The sequence below is a fragment of the Armigeres subalbatus genome, chromosome 3 (genome assembly GCF_024139115.2).
Source record: "Armigeres subalbatus isolate Guangzhou_Male chromosome 3, GZ_Asu_2, whole genome shotgun sequence".
NCBI lineage: Eukaryota > Metazoa > Arthropoda > Insecta > Diptera > Culicidae > Armigeres > Armigeres subalbatus.
The window spans coordinates 271,442,515-271,462,352 of NC_085141.1; the positions used below are offsets into that span (position 1 = coordinate 271,442,515).

Consider the following 19,838-nt stretch of genomic DNA (forward strand, 5'->3'; position numbering starts at 1 on the left):
AGGAGACGCCGGAGCACTTGGTCTTCGAGTGTCCAACGTTTGAGGCAGTACCAAAGGGAATGCCCGGAGAATGTTGTTGAAGAAAAGTGTCCAAAGAAAAACCAATAAACATAGTAGATCGAAATGAAACAGCCATTGTATTTTATGCTCATTGGTGGAAACAAAAGATATTTTAGTTACAAGATAAAAATTGTCGCTTCGGTTCCCTTTGTTCTGCTGTCCGAAACATGTTGAGTACCAAACTGTCAAATCGTATGTATTTTTCCTTCATTGACATTTAACACCCTAATCCTCGCCAGCAAAAGATGTTCCGGACAGCGACAATCTTTATCTTGTAACTAAAATATCTTTTGTAGAAACCATTCATATTCCCCCTCGTGGATGATTCAAGCAAATGTTTATAGACCGTAAAGTAGGAAAATAATTCTTCAGTAGTTATGAACAAGTTCAGAGTGTCGAAACTGCCACTGAAAAGATACAAAGTGATTCCCAGAAAATCATCAGATTGAAGTTCGCAATAATGAAGTAACATTGTTCGAAGCTTTTTCTCAGTGACAATGTCAATAAAATTGTAATGTGCGAATCATGTGGAAAGAAAGGGAAACCCGATAAAGATACTTGAAACTCATAATCTTCAACAAACATCGAAAAGGAAGCATTGGAAATACGATTAGCAATGAAGGAAGTGCTTTCGGTTCTAAAACTTTCCTGAAAAAGGCAGATCATAATTCCGTACGATGACAGCGAATACGCATCACTTATTGTACAGTGGTTAACGGAATCCGGTATATGGAAAATACGTCGAAAGTGTTCTCAATCCGATCGAGACACATCAGTAGGACAAACATCCATGGTTTCGCGGATGAAGCAGAGCGAAAGACAAAATAATGTGTCATGGATTTCCTGCGAGGATCTGTTTGAAAGAGGACATTGTTTCCAGGAAAGGAAGAACAGTGTTGGATCGAGACCGATGTCCGGGTCTGGCGAGTATATTCCATCACAACCGACAATGGAGGCAATTCCATAAAAAAAAACCCAAAACCTTCAAAATAAAACTGATCGTGATGTACAAATCGGTTGGAAACAACGATATCTTGAAGCTTGACTTTAAGGTGACTTCTGATGACTAAACAGACAGTGATTAAGCTGCACCATATTTACAGACAGAACTTTTTCAACATTTCTCGACTCCTTCGATGATAAATAGTTTTTAAATCGATGATGATTGATGATGTGCCACATTACTGATAATACGGCACGGCAGGCTCAGATGAGCAACGCCAGGTGTGCTACGAATGATGTGCAATTGTCAGTCCATGAAGTGTTTTAGGAAAATCGCTAGCATTATTCGTGGTAATTGTAAGGGAGCTAGCCAAAACACTTAATGTACAACATTATAGCAACTTATTTCATATGGATAACTACAGAATTCTTCTGTACGATCAAAGTTAATTGCCTATATTCCGGATATAAGCCACTCGGAGTGGAAACCGAGGATTCACTTGTGTATTTTCGATTCAGGCCAACGTATTTGATCACGTATTAATGTATTTTTCGTGCATTTAAACGTATTGTGTGCAATAATGCATTTTTCTGTATTAATGTATTTCTCCGTGTAATTTAGGTCTCAAATGTATTTTTATCGAATAAATGTATTGAAATCAAATTTTCTTATTTTTCAAGTTAAATTTTGACATTTCTTTATTTACTCTTGCCTCTTGGCTAAAAATGCGTTTCAAAAGTATTCAGGTTTTGTTATTCCAATTCCAAGATGAGTTTTTGAATGAATTTGTGAATTAAATGTTAAATCCAAGAAATACTGGGATATCGGGAATGCTGTTGAGATTGGCAGGAGACGGTGTTACAAGAAATTACAATTAATTCTTATTTGAAATGTTATGCAACTTGCGAATTAGCATACTTACTAGACAAGGCGTGTCAAGTGGGAAAAAATACGTGCCTGTTGGTTGATGCATACACAAAAGTTTATTCATATTTCCTCTATGATGGATGAATTTTATTATCTGTCCTCTTCAATGAGGACTCGAAGTATAGATTACCGTTTGTGGTGTTCAGCTTCCATTTTGCTGTTTCAACCAATTTCAAGTTAGCGTTCATTCAGCTGAAATAAATAATCTTTGAGTAGCTTGAAACAGCTTAGAAGTTGTAGTTTGAGCAAACACGAAGTAGCTTGGATTTTTTACACATGGCTGTATTTCTCGCTGTTATGAAAAGCAAAAAAAAAAAACAAACAGAATCCACGAATAAGAGTTGTATACACAGGTGCTCCAACGAAAAGAAAAAGGCTTCCAGCTCCCTTAAATAACTAGCGGTCTTCTTGACCACAATCATGCATCTTTTTCATATGAAATATCTCATTTCCGATAACACATTTTCCGAGCTGGTGGCGACCCGGCAAAGTATTGTCTGTTTCCTTGGTAACAAAATGCGCCGACCATTTTTTAGGCACTATCAAAATCGTCGCCAACATCTTTATTCTAAAATTATGTTAGTTTTATTAGAAAATAATGTCAATCTGCATTAAAAACAGGGCTCAATTTTGGGAAATAATGTGATTATTGAGTATATAAAATTTTGTTCACAGTTGATTTGACAGATCTTATGGCCATTTCTGCTGGCGACGATTTTGGCGTCAATTTGTTTTGCGACGATTTCAAATCGTCGCGGCCGATAAGGTGGGAAATTGATAATACAAACGTTGCGAATCAACGCAAAATCGATCGATTCGACACTGAGTTGGCTCAGAGGCTATTGGACTGTCGGCCGGAAATCAAACAACCATTAGATTCTGTTTTATAGTGGCGGTTACTGGCTGGCTTGTTCGCTAGAAACCAAGCTATAAACACATCCGGAAGAAGTAGGGAATAACAATTTAAAAAATCTATGCAAGAGGCTTTCTTTTCCAACTAGCTTACTGGCATTGTGGGTGATTTTGATTTCTTCTCACCGCGGCATTTCATTGCTGCATTTCCCTGAATATTGTGTGATCTTCAGAATGAAATATGAAATGTCGTATTTTTTCTCCGAATATTGAACCTCGTACAGAATTTTTCTTGACTTTCCTTTTTTTAAATTCGTGCAATTTTATCTATTTCAGTGTATTTTTTGCAGTAGAAAGTAATTTTCGTGTAATAATGCATTTTTATGAAATATTTGTATTATTTTGTATTATTTGCATTTTTCTGCATTATTTTTTTTCGTGTACTTACGATTCAACATTCAATATCAGTGAATCGCCCCTCGGTAGAAACTGGAAATGTGTGTGGATGCTAGACATAGGGTTTCTTACCCCATTCCCGGCCTAACATGCGTACGACTGCATTATTCAATTGATATTTATGACAGGAAGCAACTTTTCCTGAATTTTGTGGGCTGTATAATACTGCATTGGGGTTCACTTCTGCTTAAAAAATAGCTGTTCGTGCTAAATATCGTTCAAAAAAGCTTTTATTTGATTTAAATTAACGAGGTGCAGCACTCATTTCAGTCATAGCGATTTCCATTCCGGCATATCATAAAACCAGTTGCCGGCCTAAGCAAAATTTCACTCAATCTCTCAACGTTTTTCTCTCATTCTCTCTCGGGACGGTAGAAAATGCGACGTAAACAAAAATATGCACGTGCCACGACAACAAGATGCCAGATGGTATCATTCATAATCATTTTTATTTGGTTGAGAAGATATATTTACTCATCCAATTTTTTTCCAAATACTTAAAAACAATATTTTTTCAACTTTTGAAATTGAGAAAATTATAAATAACATGATAGAGTCAACGTATTAGACAGTTTTCCTATTAACGATGAAGGATCATTTTCATTCTCCTGGTCTTTTGGCAGCACGGTGCGGCTAGAAGTTTTTGGGCCGAGGTGATTTTTTGTTTGGTTTGAGAATATATTTTTAAATGTATTCTAATTATGTTTATATAAGTTCTAGTGATTAGATTGAAGTGCGTGTGTTAAGCATTATGGTGTGGTGATTAAAAGCTTGAAGCAATGATTGTAACGAGCACTAGGACGAGTTTCAGGTAGGTGTTTATTTGATGATACCGTTTTGTAAAAGTGGAAAGAATCACTCCGGCTCAGTGGTGTGGCATCGGAGAGCGAGATTTTAAAATCTACATTTTTATTTTCTACAATAGGATCAATTAGGAGTAAAACAAGTGATTGAAAAATATTGAGTATTGTGAAAGATAAATGGGAGACTTTTTAAAAATTATCAATCATAAACCTACGGCTTCCAAACAGTATTAATCATTAGTTTTCTGTGCAGTGAGCCGGGAACCGGGTCCATAGGCCCAAGTAGTGATTTACCCTAGCTCAATACTCATCCTACTCGGTTGGCATTGCACCAAACAATACGTGTGAAAGAGTTGGTTTTAAAAATAGAGAGTTCGTCTATCAATGCTCTCGTATCTTTGACAAATTTAATTGTCGAAGCCAGAGGCATTGCAATTCCTAAATGTGAAATTAAATTCAACTCCATTATTACTGACGACGATCTTCAGCTACTGACCCGTCTTAAAAATGTGAGGCGAAGGCAATACCAAAGAACTCGTGATTCCGCGTTGAAATTGAACGTTTCGCTATTCTGAGAAATACCAACTTTGAGAATAATGTCTCGAAGTTGGATCCCAGTTCAAAACCTTATTGGAAATTAACGAAAAATCTTAAAAAACCTCAAAAGCCAATTCCAACGCTTAAAGAGGGAAATAAAGTCTTATTAACAAATGGCGAAAAGAGTCAAAAACTTGCTCAGCAGTTCGAGAGTGCCCATAATTTCCCAAGCAGCACACATGTTGTATAGAAGGTACAGAAACTCATATACAACCAAATTTAGTCACATTTGAGTTGCCGAAATAAATATGTGGTGAGTTGTGCTACTCGGGTTTAGTCTAGGTCTCACTAGTCCAATTGAGGATCAGGTTACACGGAGCTTCGAAAACATTCCCAATCAAGAGAATGTTTTTGACCCTTCGTTGGGAACTAATTTGGATGAAGTGAGATCTATTACTAGAAAATTTAAAAATATGAATGTCCCGGGTGATGATGGTATTTTCTACATACTTATCAAAAAACTTCCTGAGAGCTCTTTATCCTTTTTGGTTAATTTATTTAACAAATGTTTTCAATTGGCATACTTCCCTGATAAATGGAAAAACGCCAAAGTTGTTCCAATTTTGAAGCCGGACAAAAATCCAGCTGAGGCTTCTAGTTATCGCCCAATCAGTTTGCTTTCTTCAATAAGCAAACTGTTTGAAAAGATTATTTTAAATAGAATAATGGTTCATATTAATGACAATTCTATTTTTGCTAAGGGTATGCGATAACACACTTTTTCCTAACGAAACGAAACGAAACGAAATTTAAAATGTCTATGTTGATTCGGATCGAAACGAAACGAAATATGGATTTACTTTCGAAACTTCGAAACGAAACGAAATCAAGGTTCATTTGATTCGAAATTTTTCGAAACGAAACGAAATTTCAATTTTTTTTCCGCGGAATTTTGATAAAATTGGTTTTACATTATGTACGAAATTCAGATTTCACTTTTTCGAAGTCAAATGACTTTTTTACGACCAATATACTGCCGTCATACGCATATTTGTCCCATGTTTGCTGGGATTTCCTATGTACATGGGACAATTATGCGTAGAACGGCAGTACAGTTATAATAACATGAGAGGCAGTCTGTGATAAATCACCGTATTCTTGCCGCATATACCATAGGCGATAAGGCAATAACCCAGCATTTATGCCGCTTTCATATCAGAATGTATAAACAATATAGAAATTGTGGGATTTTTCATATACGGATCAAATTTCGTTTAAAACCTTAGTTCACTTAAGAATAATGTAATTATGCTGAAGCATACTTCATGTTGTCTTGTCAGCGTGGTTTTATAGTATTGAGCTAATTCAAAATCAGAAAATTAATGCTTAAATTTATTTTTTTATTTAGTGGGATACTCAATTATGTATCCACATCTGCCAGGCGCATACACAGATAGAGAATTGATATTTGAAAAGGGCGTAACAGCCAAAACTTATTTCTTCTTATTATTCGTCTACATATATATAGCATCTCTAGATTTTAGTTAAGAATCATATTCTTAACATATTATTCAACATTCTGTTTTGACCCGGTGGATTGCATAGAAGATTTTTTAAATTTGTTCATTCGAAGTTTTGCCCTTTTGATCTTTTGTCCCACATCTCTTCATCCATTGTACTGGTTGTGGAGGACAGGATTCAAAAGGCCATGATTTACTGATCGCCATGCATAGGATAAAGAATGTATTTTGGACCACCAGTTCGACGGCTCATATTTTGGATAACTGAGTACAAACTCCTCTTGGTGGTCCAAAATTAGAGCCCCCGTAAGGGTTGTCCAAAATACATCCTTTACCCTTTTATGTACAAGACAAAGTTTAGAAATAAAAAAAATTCAAATCTTTATTAATAAGTTTGGATTAAAATTGTAATTCAACCGCCATTAAGCATTTCGTCCGAGGTACCCCCTGGGCCCGGCGAAAGTACCCCCAGGGGTACATGTACCCCAGGTTAAGAACCGCTGTTATAAAAGACCGAGGAATGCTCTACATCTCCGTGAGCGCTACGGGAAAGGAATCGTTGGTTAGTAGAGAAGGAAATTCATGTGAAGCTTCTACAATACGATCGATTCCGCACTAAATAATTCTGTGCTCTTCGATACAGACATTAGTTTTATCACTTCGCGTTCTCCCCCACTAGCTGGCGTGATCAGCATCTACAGGATCGATTGTACACTGGTTAAACAAATGCCTGCTACGCGAGGTAGATTTTTTTCACTTTGCGTTCTCCCGGACTAGCTGCCGTCCCATGAGCACGATATAGTAAAACATATCACAAAATATAAATTTGAAACTTGGAAACACTGAAGACGTTTTACAGAAGAAAACTACATACGTATTTGTCGACTAAGAATGGGGTTATGTAGTAAGCGTTAATAGAATAAATTGTATAACCTAAAGTTTTGAAAACAACTTAACGATTTTGTTCAGCGGCGCAGCCAAAATTTTTGATAATATAAAGAATAGTTTAAGTTTAAATTTGTTTCGAAATTCCGCGGAATTCCGTTAAATTTCGTTAGAAGCTAGTTTTTTCTAGCGAATTTTTTGTAATTTTACGAAACGAAACGAAATCAAGAAATGCGATTTCGCCATGCGGAATTTCGTTTCGAACCACCTGAAACGAAATTTTTCGAAATACCGCATATGCTTAATTTTTGCTGATGAGCAATTTGGTTTTCGCCATGGGAATTCAACCACTCATCAGTTATTAAGAGTTACGAATTTAATTCGGAAAAATTAATTCGGTTCAACAAATCTGAAGGATATTCGACTGGAGTTGCTCTTCTTGATATAGAGAAAGCAGGATTGATTGTAAAATTGATGAATTTTAATTTTCCTCTGTATATTATTAAACTGATCCAAAATTATTTATCAGATCGCTCACTGCAGGTGAACTATCAGAATTCAAAATCTGATACATTACCTGTAAGAGCTGGTGTTCCCCAAGGCAGCATACTGGGACCCATATTGTATAACATTTTTACTGCTGACTTACCTGATTTACCACCAGGGTGTCAAAAATCTTTGTTTGCAGATGACACGGGCCTCTCAGCCAAAGGGCGAAGCCTTCGTGTCATTTGTAGTAGATTGCAAAAAAGTTTGGATATTTTCTCCACCTACTTGCAAAAATGGAAAAATTCCCCGAATGCTTCCAAAACTCAGCTTATAATTTTCCCTCATAAGCCGAGAGCTTCTTATTTGAAACCTTCTAGCAGACATGTTGTCACTATGAATGGGGTTCCAATTAATTGGTCTAGCGAAGCTAAATATTTAGGACTTCTGTTAGATCAAAAATTAACTTTTAAAAGTCACATTGAAGACATTCAACCCAAATGTTACACATATATTAAGTGTCTTTATCCACTTATAAATAAAAAAATCAAAACTTTGTATTAAGAACAAACTTTTGATCTACAAACAAATTTTTAAACCAGTTATGTTGAATGCTGTGCCAATATTGACTAGTTGCTGCAATACCAGAAAGAAGACACTCCAGAGGATTCAAAATAAAATTTTGAAAATGATTCTGAAGTTGCCTCCGTGGTGTAGTACCAATGAACTTCATAGAATTTATAATATTGAGACATTGCAACAAATGTCCAACAAAATAATTTCCAACTCTAGACAAAAATCGTTGCAATCTTCTATTGCAACGATTATCTCCTTGTACCCTTAGTATAAATTAGGTTAAGTTAAGTTTTAGTTGAAAACATTATAATTCCTACATGGTTCAATTCAACCAGAGGAAATTTCCTAACTGCCAGAGGCAATTGAAATATATTAATAATAACTAAAAATGTAACATAGCAAATAAGGATGATAGTGTTAAGAAAATACGGAACACCTAGTCTAAGAGATGAATGCATGTATTAGATAATTAGCAAATAAAATTAGTTATGAAAAAAAATATATAAAAAAATATAAAAAGAGAGAGTTAGAGAGAGATTTGATATCATCAGTAGTCTTCTGAGCTGCGGAGGACGCCAGAGATCCTTCGTAGCTTAGTAGGGAAAGCACCTGTCTAGCGTAATGGTTTCGTGGATTGTATGACATTTGCCAGAAAACCATTTGCCAGAATCAATTTGCCAGAACGATTTTTGCCAGAAACCCATTTGCCAGAATGGACCATATGCCAGAAAGCCATTCCCCAGAATAGACCATTTGCCAGAATGTAATTTGTCAGAATATACCATTCCCCAGAAATAGTAAAACTGGAAATTCCGATTATAGAATAGAATAGAAAAAATATATAAAGAAGGTAATTTTGCATTTTTTAGTGGATTTGGCATTATTTTGTGATGAAGGAATTTGCGGTATAATTAATTTTCATAAAAGGGTTTATTCAACATATTAGACAATTTTCAGAAAGATGGATACTATTTATCAAAAAAAAAAATCATATTTGTCTAATACCAAACAAACTGTTTACGAATGGATATCATATTTCTTCGTTTCATTCCACACGCAGACTTCATTTCAAAATTAAATCATATCTACAATTGGATAATATCATTTTAAGTCATACTAGATGCCATTTGCTTTCATTGAAGAAGTTATATCTACAAGTCTAGGCAAAATGTCTATTTCTAAAGAAGGAATCATATCCACAATTGACATATTCAAATACGGACACGGGCAACCACCTACGTTTAAATAAGGGATAACATCTTCTTCTTCATTGGCATTACATCCCCACTAGGATATAGCCGCCTCACTGCTTAGTGTTCCTTCAGTACTTCCACAGTTTCTGAAGTTTCGTGAAGTTTCTAAGTCAAGTTGCCATTTTTGCATTCGTATATCATGAGGCTAACACGATGATACTTTTATGCCCAGGGAAGTCCAGACAATTTCCAAACCGAAAATTGCCTAGACCGGCACCGGGAATCGAACCCAGTCACCCTCAGCATGGTCTTGCTTCATAGCCGAGCATCTTATCGCTAGGCTAAGGAGAACACCGGGATAACATCTATCCTTGCTTTAATCGAAGCCAGCACCTTTTTTTAAGAAATGGGTCATATCCATCATTGCTTCATTTGTGACAAACGCCTATTTTCAAAGAAGGGATCACATCCACTTTTGCTTTAATTTGGGCTAGCGCCTGCTTTTAAAGAAGGAATGACATCCACCATTGCTTCATTAGAGGCAAACGCCTACTTTTAAAGAAGGGACCACATCCACCATTGCTTTAATCCGAGCAAGCGCCTTCTTTTAAAGAATGAATTACATGCACAATTACCCTTATCCGGAAAAGCGCCTTCTTTTGAAGAAGGGATCATATCGACCATTGCCTTAATCCTGGCAAACACCTATTTTTAAAGAAGGGTTCACATCCACCATTGCCTTAATCCTGGAAAACACCTATTTTAAAAAAGCGTTCACATTAACGATTGCCTTAATCGGGGCAAGCACCTAATTTCAAAGAAGGTATCACATTAGCCATTGCCTTAATTCGGACAAGCGCCTTCTTTTGAAGAAGGGATCTTATCCACCATTGTATTAATTTTGGCAATCGCCTAATTTTAAAGAAGGGTTCACATCCACCGTTGCCTTAATCCCGGCAATCGCCTGCTTTTAAAGAAGGGATCACATCCACCATTGCCATAATCCGGGCAAGCGCCTACTTTTAAAGAAGGAATTACATCAACCATTGCGTTGATCCGGGCAAACGCATATTTTTAAAGAAGGAGCCACATCTACCATTACTTTAATCTGGGTAAGCACCTATTTTGGAAGAAGGGATCACACACTCCATTGCCTTAATCCGGCCAAACACCTATTTGAAAGAAAGGATCACATCCGCCATTTTTGCTTTAATCCAGGCAAGCTACTATACTCGGCTTATGTATGCATACATCTTATGTACAGATTAGTTATTTTCAATTCTATTATCGACAGGAGTGTGTGGTGATTTTTTTCCACCTTCCTTTCATTCGGCTGAAGACCGCCTTTATTCGGCTTGCTCGCCATCTTGGTTTTAATTTTACTACGAAACAGCACACGCGTCCTTTCGTCACAACGTTAGTCAAGAGAATGGTTGATCATCCAGGCAGGGATGCCAGATAGTTTTTTCAAAAGTCTGTGTCAACCTTATCAAAATGTCTGTATTTGTCTGTATGAGGCATAATATTATCGATATTTCTGAAAACCGTGAAATTGAAGTGTATAGGATAATTTTGACATAAAAAAAAAAAAAAACCTAGAGTATTATTACAATTTTGATTTTAAAGTTCATCAGAAACTTCTTATAAACCCCAATGGTCATAATGCTCAGAATGGTGGGCGCAGTTGTCCTCCACGAACGTCAAATCACAGACTAGCGACTAGGCGGCCATTACCGCTGGATTGATTTAAGTGGTGATCTAATAAGTTCGTGACAAACAACATCGCAGCAGATAGTTTTGAATTTTTTTATTGATAAATTTGGCGTACTTTCCATTCATAACTTCGATATAGACGTATATAGTGCAATTAACTTGCTAATTTCAGTTAATCAGTTTATGGTAAATGTGGTATATACATTTATTTAAATCGTACTCTTTATCGCTTATACATGAGTTATACCTGTGCATAGTAACGTTATACTAATTAGTTGGTATAAAATATGTGGTATCATGAAACATAGACAAAATGATAAAAGATACGTTTTGTTGGACTAACACCCTACAGTCCAGTGGAATCTGAAATTATAAATTAAAGGATAACAAAATTAAATAAAAAATATATGCACATATATACACTTTATACTAATCTACATGAATAAAACAAAGTTTATGTTTGAAAGAACTCACCAAAAGAACAGTAAATAGCCGTCGGCAAAGCAGATCGAAATTGAATATTATTGTTTACTGTTGTACATGTCGCTAGTGAACAGTTTTCGCGCATTAGATGTTACGTCGACAATACCATTTTGGGTTTTATGCGATCTCACATACTCCTTGGCCGATAGAATCCCTTTCATCGTTGACGTTGCTGTTCGGTTTCGGGCTTTCGTTTTGTTAATGTTATACAGGGAAAAAATTCGCTCCACAGCAGCAGAGGAGTGCGGTAAAGCCAATATTGCTGGAACGAATTGCCTTAAACAAGGAAAGGCCCACTCACCGCTGCAACGTCGTAAAGATAGCACTTTGCTCCAAAACTCTTCGCCATCAAGATTTTCTGAAAATCAATAAATGTTTAACATTATTATTCATTTCACATCATTATATTATATTGTTAATTATGTGCAGTTTTATAGATAGACGACTTCTGATGTTTCTTACCTGGTATATCCGATAATGAATATCTTAATTCACGGAATTCATCGTCGATTTTTTGGCCCACTTCCTTCGTGATGTTGGGAAAACGTTTGATCAGGGGAAAAATCGACGGATGAGCTTTCGCTCGTATGTTGTCCGGATCCAAAATTGCCAAGTTATTTAGTGTGTCGTCTGTCAGGTCAATCCGCTTCATAATCTGATTGCAGCAACTTATGTAGAAATTCATCATATTCAAACGAAATTGATGCAGTTCCTCTTTTTTTAGTTTTCCCTGTTTCATGAGCTGATCTATTAACGATTCGACTTCTACACCTAGGTAGAGCTTATCCAATTCACAGAAGTTGCGAGGATTCAAGTCAGCTAGCCCAGGGTTTGCCAATCCTTTCAAATATATGGGTTTCATGAAGCAATCCAAAATCGAGAATAATAATTTTTCGATTTCAGTTTTTAACTTGTATACCATAGCCTTCTCCGATTGGAAGAGTTGGTTTAATCTATTGATTTTTGGTAGGATGTGTTTCAGTGCGGCCAGATACAGGTGGGTGGAAGGGTCTATTAAATGATCATGAATTTTTTTCATTTTTTCCTCCTGCTTTGCATCCACCGTTGCGTCCCGGAAGCTGAAAAAAACTTTCAAGACGTCCAATCTTTCCAGGATACGGTTTACCACTTGTTCTAAAGACAACCAACGGGTGGCCGAGGGGTGAAGCATTTTTAAAGGCTTTAGTTGCATCAATTCTTGTAGTTCGTTAAATTTCGCTGTCCTCAAAGGACTGTTGTTTAGAAAGTTGTATACTTCACGGCACATCCATTCCACGCCAGCAGGTATGTTTTTACAGGAATACGACGCACACAGTGCGAATGAATGGCAAATACATTTCAGTAGGAATAAATCTGGACAATCTTGTTTTAGCAGTACCGCAACGGAATGCGTCCCACCGTGCATAACACTAGCGCCATCCGCACCGAAACCAAGAAGATTGTTTTTAAATGGGATTGAATCTTCCTCGAACTTATTGACAATTGCATTGTAAATTGTGGTTGCATCCGCCTCGGCAAGTTCTAGTACGTGATAGAACGAATCTCGAATCGCAAGTTTGTCGTCATTCCAATGGAAGGTTCTGACAACCAAGACTAGTGCTTTTTTGGCGGTAATGTCGGTTGATTCATCTATTATGAGACTGAACGGCTGAGAACGCATCATTGACACCAACTCTTGATGATGGGTTTCGCCGAGCACATTAGTGATAATGGCCGTAGTTTTAGTTCGTTTCAGGGCTAAATCCTTAACAAGCATCGAGTCTGTGAACACAGCTTTAGCTAGCGCTACAAAGTCTTCCACGTCTTGGGGAGATTTATTATGTTCAGCCGCCCAGGCACATATTTGAACTTCAACATCCCTAACCGATTTCTTGTTGTCAATAAAATTGTCAAGTTTACTATTTCCAATTATCTGCTTACTACGCCGTACATGACTTTCTCTATCGCCATGTTTTTTCAAATCAGGAATTCCTCCAATACAACTCACATGTTTCTCACAAATAGTACAATATGTCATAGAAGGCCCTTTATCACTGGGGTCCGCCCATGTCAACTGTTTTTTCCACGAGAGGCAATATCTCTGCACTGCTCGTTTGTTCGCAGGCCGTTTGACCTTTCGTTTTGATTTGCCTATTGAAGATTTAAGTAAAAGATAGCACTTTATTATTATATTTTTTGATTTTGTCACAAATTTTTATCACCCTTAATATTTCAGCACATTCAAAGGATCGTCCATGATTGATCACAATATTCTTAAGTGGTACATTTTCTTTTTGCTATAGAACAATAAAGAAGATGCTTTATTTTTATTTTATTTCTTAATTTTTGCTATTTGACATAACTCTTTCAGTGGTTCGCATCTGGTTGAGAACAATGTGCACTAGTTGCGCAATGATGCGCTATAAGTTGAACGCGAGTAAAATCGATTTTCGCGAGTTCGAAATTCGATTTTCAACTGGAACCATTATAATTCTCAACTAGTTCTGGATTTCACGCAGATGTACTAAAGGCAAGAATTGTCAGCAGTGATACAGGCACAAAATTAAATCATATATTGTAATAATTCCTGAGGGCCTGAGGTGCTGAACTTTTTAAATGCTTTGTAACAATTTCAACAACAGTGCTCGGTAAATGTCGTCAAATATTATAGGTTCTTCGTGAAAGTTAAATAATTGAAAAAAAAAACGATTGAGCAAATAAAAAAACGGGAATAAGGTACATTAGTGCAAGAGGGTAAAGGAAATCGCACATTTCGGGTTCATTTAATCATAAAAGTGGAATATAATATTAAACTTAATCATGTTTATAACATAATGAATCATCTATCCAATCATATCCAATTATGCCTGGGAACAAAGAACAAAGAAATTATCTTTGAAATAGTCATCAAACCTGGAATCATCATGGTAGGGTTTCATTAATAATCATTTTAGAGTTTTAGTAGAAAAGCCTACATTAAAGACAATTATCACGGAATCCAAATTTAAATCTACTCGCGTTTTCAACGGCACCCCACTCAACACAGAAGAAACGCACAACTGTCATCTTTTCATTTCAGCTTTGCCCGGAAATCAATCTAGAATTTGGCGCTGCAATTCGCAATGCATTCGACAAATTGCCCGCAAATATAAACAAGAAAAACCCCAGATTAATCCACCTACAGTGAGATTTTGACCCTTCCTTAATTAAAAGGAAATATGTTCAGACTCCAGTATTTAAAACGATATAGAGCTACTCAACCTCCCACGGCGACATGGGCGTAGCCAAGGGGGGGCAGGGGGGGGGCCGTCGCCCCCCTAAATTGTGGAAAGATTGCACGGGTACTGAAATTAATTCCCTCAAACATGTGCACTTTACGATCCAATCATATACAGAAATAGGTGGTTGAAATTCAAAAGATTCCCAAAACTTATTGGGGCATCCAGGATCCATAATATATGAAAGTTCAAAACAACTCGAAACATTTCGGACTATTTAGCTCCATAATTTCACTTGTAAATCTATAAGAAATTCCTTCGGAAATTCTTCTAGGAACTTCTTCGGGCATTCCTCTCGGAACTCTTCCTTTAATTCCTCCGGGATTACTTCCAGGAAATTTTCCGGGAATACCTCCAAACATTCAATAGCGAAATCATCTAGCATTCCAATCTAAGAATAATTTCAGGACTTCCATGTGGGAATTCCTCCGGAAGTGCTTGTTGGAGTTCCTCCGGGAGTTCTTCCAGGAGTTTTTCCAAGAAATTCTCCGGTAATACCTCCAGGAACTTTACAGGGAATTCCTGGATGATATTTGGCAGGAATTTCACGGGAAATGGTATTTCGGAAGTTACTTCAGAAATATTTTTTCTCTTCCTCTAGGGTATTCCACCGGATATTCCTCTGAAGTTCCACCAGTAGTTCCTTCGGGAATTCAATCAGGCTTTCTTCCAGGAATTCATTTAGCATTTCTTTAGGCATTTATCTACAAATTCCTCCAGAAGTTCCTCGGAGAATTTCTCTGGGAGTTCTTACGGGAATTCCTCCGGGAGGTTCTTTTAAGAATTCTTCCAGGAGTTCCTCCTGGAATTCTTACGGAAGTTCATCCTAGAATTCTTACGAGAGTTCCTCCAGGATTTCCTCCGGAAATTCTTCCTGTAGTTCTTCAATAAATTCCTCCAGAAGTTCCACCGGCAGTTCCTCCGAGAATTCCTCTGATAATTTCTCCGGAAATTCCTATAGAAAATCCCCCGGGAGTTCCTCCGGAAATTACTCTGGGAGTTCCTCCGGGAATTCCTTTTCAGAAAAACACCCGGAGAAACTGCCGGTGAAACTCCCGGAGGTATTCTCGTAGAAACTGCTGGTGGATCTCCCGGAGGAATTCCCGAAGGAACTACCGGAGGAGCTCCCATAAGAACTCCCGGAGGAATTTCAGGAGGAACTCCTAGAAGAATTCCTAGAGGACCTCCCGGATGAGCTCCCAGAGAAACTATCGAAAGAACTTCGGGAGGAATTTCCAGCTTAATTTCTGAAGAAAGCCTAAATGATTTCCTGAAAAAAGCCTGAATAATTTCCTGGAATAGCTTCTGGTGGAACTCCCGGAGGAATTTCCGGAGAAACTCCCGGATGAATTGCTGGTGGAATTCCCGGAGGAACTCTAGAAGGAATTTTCTGGAAGAATTTCTGAAGAAACTCCCGGGAGAATTTTCAAAGAAACCCCGGGGAAACTACCAGAAGCATTCTCGGAAACAAGAGAATTCATCTTATAGACAAATCTCGTCTAGCTGAAACCTTTGTGGGGTTTGTAGCTGGACCATCATCATCATCAGTGGACCTCCCGGAGAATTCCTCGAGGAGCGCGCAGAGAAATTCTCAGAGGAGCTTCTAGTGGAAAATCTATATAAATTCCTGAAGAAGCCTAAATAAATTCCAATTCTGCCGAAATTCCCGGAAGAATTTTCAGAGGAACTGCCGATAGAACTACCGGAATTATTTCTCGAAGGAAATCCTAGAGAAATTGGAAATGCCGGTGGAACTCCTGGAAGAATTCCAGGAGGAATTTTCGGAGAAACTCCTGGAGGATCTCCCAGTGGAAATCTTGAAGTTTCCACCGGAATTCTTTCAGGATTTCATTGCGAATTAATCTAGGAATTCCTCCAAAAATTCCATTGTTGATTTCATTTTCGGTATAATTTTTGTATGAATTTCCTGTGGAATTCCTGGAGAAATTCTTTAAAATGTTCACAAGAAATTATTGAAATTCTCAGAAATGTTTACTGGCAATTCTGCGGAATTTCCACGGAATATTCTTTTTCTTAAAAATTATGGGAAACAGCACGAAATTATTTGAATTATTGCAGAGAATTCTGCAGAACTTATAAAGAAGTTCGTGAAGATTTTCTTGGAGTAAATAATGGTGGAATTTTCGGATCAATTCCCGGTAAAATTTATGGTGGAATTCCTGAAGACACTGCCGAATAAGTTGCTGGAGTAGGAATCCCTGATAGAATTTCTGCCTATTTTATAATAAATATTATTTCAGAGAGGATTTGTTTAGAAATTCAGATATATGGTTCTAGGTTTCTTAAACCTATGGAAGAATGCATAAGACAAGACTTATGGAAGAATGCAGGATTTTTATAATAATTGTTATAGCCGATTTTATATTCTTTCTGAATACTAAGTTCGTTAATATTTTTCTCACTTTATTTAAAAATATCTGATGAGCAATAAATCACGCATTTTTAAATCCATTATTGTTTTAATCATTATTGTTTCGATTTGGTTTGGATTTGGTTTCATGTGTTAATATTCATGTGTTTTATAAAACTACTATAAAACTACGATTTAGAAAAAAGTTGCCCCCCCCCCTTCTCGAAATCCTGGCTACGCCCATGCACGGCGATTGAAAGTGTAAATGACAAATTAATTGCCTACCAAAAGGCGGATTCCATGGGATGAGTGACAACAAAACGAATCATTCCGCAATGTAGGGCAGGTTGCCTATCTATCAGGCGCTCGTCGGATTGAATAGCTATTGTAACATGTGGTAACATGGTTAGTTAGAAACTGTCGTAACGCTGGCAGCGTGTATACTCGTAATTTCCAGAGACCTTGATATTAATTAATCCAGAACTAACTTAATCAGTCAATGATCTAAACGAAACTCAATAGCGTTCAATAATAACATATATTTTGCCTTATGGCTGCCTAATTTTGTAAAACTAATTATGTTTAATACCTTAAAAATGAGCGAGATTTATATGGTAGTAAATTTTAGAATTTGCACACATACGCACACATACATGCATATAAGTGGTCTATTAGTATCTCAAAACATGCTCACATTTGTTATATAGCTTCCACTAAAGATATTTTTTAAATCCCATTAAATTTTTACGTTTTTGCTTTTCTGAGAAGGTTTTGTGGTACATGCTTTTATCTGTTCCTCAAATCAAATCAATTGTTTCTTTAAAACAAATTCGAAAAATAAGCATATTTTTATATCATATCACTTGTTGTAATTATATATTCAATATTAAATGAATTTGTTCCAATTGAAATACATTTTATTTCATAATTTAAGAGGTTTATTGATAGATTAATACATAACACGCCTGCGTAACGCATACAAAGTGAAATTATAGACACTTCCGAAGGAAGGGTCAAAAATAGCAGAGTTTATTCAGCTATATTCCAATGAACATTACATATACTGAAATTTAACCATGTGGCATGTGATACGTGCGTAATAGTGCGTACTATGATCAGACTGAAGGCTATATGTTGTTCGGCTAGGTATTTTGATGACATTTCGTTTGTCAATTGTTTGAATAACATGTTACAGTCTTGAGCGTACAATAATTATTTCATAGAACGATTAAGTACAATAAATATACGTATGCTGCCGTGAATCGCATATTTGTTCCATATGTATAGGAAACCCAGCAAGATGGGACAGATATGCGATTCACGGCAGTATAGATGTCATTTGTTTAAAAAATATATTTAAAAAAAATGACAGCCCTCAATTTATTCAATTATCATAAGACTAATTAGTACTATTTCATTTAATCCTACCACTTCATTGTATTTTTACAGATACTCGTCTTACAAGTGAAAACATTTCACTAAAAAAGCTCTGAATAGCTAAAAAAAACGTTAAAACATATATGCAGTGTACATACCTGAATTATCTTTATTCGATGAATCGCTATCGTTTCGGTCATCAGTAGCCGGAGGTTCGCACAGGATATTATTTCCAGATCTCTTCACCGTGTCTCCTGAAAAGAATATAGTGCGTGTTAAAATGTTATAATATTCAATAAGAATTCAATTTTTCTTTTAATGATTATTTTCAGGCACGTTCGACAGTTTCCCACAGGATGTTTTAAAAGACTTTCTGGGTACTACTACTTACCTTCCATTTCGTTGCTGCTATCGGTTGATACAAACAATGTGCATACAGCAGAATCTTCGCCTGTATGTACATCTGACGGACCGACGGCTTCGTTTAAAGGACATACTTTGCTTTTCGCGGGTTGCTTGCCGGATTTTTTTCTACCTGATGGTAGTTCTGCAAAGATAGAAATATATGTTTATCTCGCTTGAAAAATTAAATCGAAACAGAAGTTTACTGACTACGAGCTAATATCGAATAGATAAAGTCTATCTTGGTATGAAACGTCAAATCAATACTAAATTTTCAAAACGACTTATCTGCTTTTGTAAAAAAAGATTCAAACGTCGATTTGACTAATCTGATAGCACTCCCACGCAAGCCAACATCATCAACAGATAGCAGAAGCCTTCACCTACGTGTTAATGGTGTTGGTTTGCGTCGTGGGAGTGCTATGAGATTCGTCAAATCGACGTTTTAATCTTTATTTACAAAAGCAGATAAGTTATTTTGAAAATTTGGTATTGAAATATAGTATTCCCAGTCAAAATCAGATGTATGTTCTTCGATATCAAGTTACTTCACATCATGTGATATAGCTCATAATTCTGTTTTGTCTATTAGAGTATGGTATCCTGTTATTCGGGATACATGAATACAAAATATTACCTATTATTTCGTTGCTGGCAGCGGTACTAGAGGACATTTGCATATTGGAATCTTCGCCGTGTGCTTCTAACTGACCGCCGGCATTCCTGGCAGATAGTTCCATGGGATGTTCTCTGCTCTTGCAGGTTTGCCTGTCGGAAAACGTTTTATCTGATGGCAGTTCTGAAAAGATAGTAGTTTTTGAATTTGATCTTAAAAAATGGAAATCTTTGCATTTAATCTTAAGTAATGAATTTTGTAATTTCATTAATACCTTTGATTTCGCTGCTAACAGCGGTTCTGAAGAAAGTTTGAATTCCATCGCCGTGCTCTTCTGCTGGACCGCCGGCCCTTCGCAAAGGCCCTTCCGTTTGACGATCT

At 36.7% G+C, this 19,838-nt stretch overlaps 1 long non-coding RNA gene across 1 annotated transcript; it reads right to left on the reverse strand.

The window, feature by feature from the left end:
- Nucleotides 1-11,193: 11,193 nt before the first annotated feature.
- On the reverse strand, nt 11,194-12,264 carry LOC134219765 (uncharacterized). The gene is made up of 3 exons (XR_009981657.1): nt 11,897-12,264; nt 11,426-11,792; nt 11,194-11,314 (listed from the first exon to the last, which is right to left on the reverse strand). It is a non-coding gene; the product is annotated as an uncharacterized LOC134219765 (long non-coding RNA).
- Between the last annotated feature and the right edge of the window lie 7,574 nt (nt 12,265-19,838).